Source organism: Triticum aestivum, chromosome 6D, assembly GCF_018294505.1.
Source record: "Triticum aestivum cultivar Chinese Spring chromosome 6D, IWGSC CS RefSeq v2.1, whole genome shotgun sequence".
In the NCBI taxonomy this organism is placed as follows: domain Eukaryota; kingdom Viridiplantae; phylum Streptophyta; class Magnoliopsida; order Poales; family Poaceae; genus Triticum; species Triticum aestivum.
Window position 1 is genome coordinate 333618466 of NC_057811.1, and position 4477 is coordinate 333622942.

Here is a 4477-nt window from a genome sequence, read left to right on the forward strand (position 1 = left end):
GCCGCCCTCCAAGCCGAGTATGAGACAGAGGCGGCCAGCTGGGCTGAAGCGAAACAGACGCTGATCAATGGCTATGGCCAGATCGAAGACTTGGTTGACGGTAGGCCTTCTTCTTCTTCGTCCTTGATTGCCGCTTGCCGTTTGGCTCATTTTCTGACTTGGTGTTTTTCTCTTCTTTCTCTTTCTTTCTTGCGCAGAGTACTTCCCTGGCTACTCTACAGCCGCCAACCAGGTCGTCGAGGCCCACCGCGAGGCACGAAGGCACGCTGGCGCCGAGATCGCGCCCAACGCTCGCCGGTCACTGGAGGAGCAGCTCTTGGCGATTCAGGCCCGCCTCCAGCCGGCTCATCGCATGCTCCGCCGGCTTCAGCGTGTTGGGGCGCAGGTGTTGGCCGCTCTCTGGCCTGGTGAGGTGATTCCCCGCACCCCCAGTAGGACTGCCGGCTGCTTGGAGGTGGCGGTCGACCGCTTCAAGGCCTGGAAGGCTTCTGCGGCTCGGTCCGGCGCCAGGCGGGCGCTGGAGTTCGCCAAGGCCTGGTATCCCGAGCTAAGTCTGGACCAGCTGGCCACCTGGCAGCAGATGGCCGACACGGAGCTGGAGCCGGCGCTGCTGGCTATCATCCAGCGGGCTTCGGCGATTGCCGACTACACCGACACCAGCGCCTTCGCTCCTAAGGTGGACGACAACAGCGTTGCCCAGCCGGAGGAGTGGTTCGAGCTGAACCCGACAGACGGCGAGGACTCGGCGGAGGAGATCGACTCCAGCGACGAGGGCGAGGAGGAGGAGGAGGAGGAGGAGGAGGGTGAAGACGCCGCGCCAGATGGTGGAGCGGCTGGTCAGCCTCACCTTGACCGTGCCTCCAGCAACAAGGCACGCGCGGGTGCACCGCCTGCAGCCGGCGATGATCAAGCCGAGACCCGCCAGCTGGCCACTCCTCCTGCCGGTGGCGCCGTCTCCACCGACCAGCCCGGCTCCACTGCTGCGCCTTTAGTCTAGTCTGCTGCCTCTACTTTCCTGTTTCACCATTCTTGGAACAGTATTTTGTTAAGTTTGCACAATTCCACCCACTGGGGGTGTATTCGAACTATATTGACTGCCGGCCTGTTGGGGGCCTTATGTGTAAATATAATTATGCATGTGTTTGGCTTTCCCTTGTTCTTTGCTTTTCATCCTTGGGCTGTTTCCTTTGCCGCCCTCCCTTGGTTGCCGCCTTCCCAGCCGGACAGCTGCTCTGCAATCTGTGGCTGGGGAAGTGCTTGGGAGGGCAAGTACTCTAGCTTTCTTGGATTATAGCGAAGTGATTGGGAGGCCGGCCAGCCGGCTGTTTTGACAGCCGGTAGGCGTGGTTTGAGGCCGTCTTTGCGTTATATAAGTTCGTTGGTCCTTAGCCGTTTTCCGTGTGGGCATCCTTTCTGCCTTTGGCTCTTGCCAGTCGGACAGTCGATTCTTCGAGCTGCGACTTTCGACAAGTGCTCGGGTGCCGGCACACTACTTGTCTGACTTCAGGTAGAACTTTTAATATAACTTAAGGCGGCCAGTCCCCGGGCCGACTAGTCGAACCCGGTGCCAGACAGAAAACCAAATGTAATAATACATTCATGAGTATGACACTCGTCATTCAGAGATAAAGGAGGGCAGTTCCCGAGTGTGCCTCGGGGGGCCCGTTTGTCTCATATTTTAAAAAAGAACGGCAGCATGATACATACTGCTTTCAACTATAAAATCTTCTCAGGAGGTTTGCGTTCCATGGTCGCTCCGACTCCTTGCCGGAATCATCCCTCTTGCGTGCTCTTGGTTTTTGTGCGTCGATCAATTACTAGGAGCCGTTGCCTAGTGCCTTGCTGATGACGAAAGGGCCTTCCCAAGGGGCCGAGAGCTTGTGCTGGCCGGCTGTTCGCTGGATCAGCCGAAGCACAAGGTCACCCTCTTGGAAGGATCTTGGCTTGACCTTCCGGTTGTGGTAACGGCGCAAACCCTGCTGGTAGATGGCGGACCGGCGGAGTGCTAACAGCCGGCCTTCTTCCAGCAGGTCGACATCGTCTTCTCGCGCTTCCTTGGCCTCCGCTTCCGTGTACATGGTGACCCGAGGCGAGTCGAACTCGATGTCAGTTGGGGTGACGGCCTCGGCACCATATACAGGGAAGAACGGAGTGAAGCCGGTTGACTTGTTTGGGGTAGTACGCGGACTCCAAAGGACAGCCGGCACCTCGTCGAGCCAGCAGCCGGCCGAGCGCTCCAGTGGTACGACCAGGCGGGGCTTGATGCCGGAGAGGATGAGGCCGTTTGCTCGCTCGACCTGGCCGTTTGACTGCGGGTGGGCAACGGACGCTAAGTCCAGTCGGATGCCTTGTGTCGCACAGAAACGTGCCAGTGCTCCTTTGGCGAAGTTTGTGCCGTTGTCGGTGATGATGCTGTGTGGCACGCCATACCGAGTAGTGATGTCGGCAATAAATGTCACGGCCGTCGGCCCGTTCAGCTTCTTGATCGGCTTCGCTTCGATCCACTTGGTAAATTTGTCCACGCCGACAAGCAGATGTGTCAAGCCACCGTGGGCTGTCTTGAATGGGCCCACCATGTCCAGCCCCGAGACGGCAAAGGGCCAGGTGAGGGGGATGGTCTTGAGTGCGGAAGCCGGCAGGTGTTGTTTGGAACTGAAGACTTGGCATCCTTTGCAGCTTTTGACTATTTCTTTGGCATCTTCCAAGGCAGTCGGCCAGAAGAAACCGTGGCGGAAGGCTTTGGCCACAAGTGATCTTGAGGCTGCGTGGTGGCCGCATTCGCCTTGGTGGATATCCTTGAGGATTGCTACACCCTTTTCTGGCTCGACGCAGCGCTGGAAGACCCCAGTGACGCTGCGCTTGACAAGTTCTCTGTTTATTATTGCATATGCTCCGGCTCGGCGTTGCACTAGTCTTTCCGAGATCTCATCAGTCGGCAGCTCTCTATTGAGTAAGAAGTTGAGGATGGGCTGGGCCCATGATGGAGCTGTGACTTCTTCTGCTGTCAGTACGGCCACTGTGACCCGGGCGGGTGGGTTGGGTGGTGGAGAGTTGGAGTCGGCCACCGCTTCTTGTGCCGCTGCAGTCCCCGGGCCGACTGCTGCAGTCCTCGGGCCGGGTTCTGAAGTCCTCGAGCCGGGTGCGACTACGGCAGTCCCCGGGCCGCTTGTCGAAGTCCCCGAGCCGCCTGCTGGGTTCCTCCAGTCGGATCCGGCTGCATCGGGGGCGGGTGGTACGAAGATAGAGTCCGACTCTGGAGACAGCTTGATAGATGGTTTGAGGAGGTGCTGGAGAGAGACAGCGGTTGGTATAGCCTATCGGGTGGAGCCGATCCGTGCCAGGGAGTCTTCCTGGTCGTTGTCGGCCCGTGGCACGTGAAGGAACTCGCACCCTTCGAAGTACCCACTGATCTGCTGGACGAGGAATCGATAGCTCGTCATGTTTGCATCCTTGGCGTCCCAGTCGCCAGATGACTGCTGGACCACCAAGTCCGAGTCGCCATAACACAGGATCCGGCGTATGGCGAGCTCTTTGGCTAGCCGGAGCCCGTGTATGAGCGCCTCGTATTCAGCCACGTTGTTGGAGGCGGCAAAGTGGATTTGTAGCGTGTATCTGAGCTTGTCGCCTTTGGGAGAGGTGAGGACGATGCCGGCTCCCAAGCCGGTGCGCATCTTGGACCCATCGAAGTGCATCCGCCAATGAGTAGAGTCGGGAGCCGGCGGTAGGTACTGGGTCTCGGCCCAGTTGACAAGGAAGTCGGCCAATGCTTGGGACTTGATGGCGGTGCAGGGCTGGTAGAAGATTGTGTAGGGTGCAAGCGCAATGGCCCATTTAGCCACCCGGCCGGATGCATCCCGGCTGCCTATGATCCCGGCAAGCGGGGCGGTGCATACGACCGTGATGGAATGCTCTTGAAAGTAGGGCTTCAGCTTCTTGGCAACGAAGTACACTCCATAGCACATCTTCTAGTAGTGTGGGTAGTTTTGCTTTGAGCTGGACAGTACTTCTCTTAGATAATATACCGGCCTCTGGACTAGCTGGGCTCGGCCTTCTTCTGGGCGCTGGACCACGATGACCATACTGACCACTCGGCTAGTTGCGGCAATGTAGAGGAGCATGGGCTCCTTCTCAGTCAGCGCCGCCAGGACAGGTGGAGTGGTCAGCATCTTCTTCAACTCATGGAAGGCTTGGTCTGCTTGGTCATTCCACTCGAAATGAGTGGATTTCTTCATGAGTCGGTACAGGGGGAGAGCCTTCTCTCCTAGCCGGCTGATAAAGCGGTTTAGGGAGGCCAGGCACCCAGTGAACTTCTGCACGTCTCGCAACTTGGTGGGAATCTCCATTCTCTCAATGGCCTTGATCTTCACAGGGTTGCACTCAATGCCGCGTTCGGAGACCAGAAAGCCTAGAAGCTGGCCGGCTGGTACTCCAAACACGCATTTCTCGGGGTTGAGCTTGATCTGGAATCGGCGCAAGT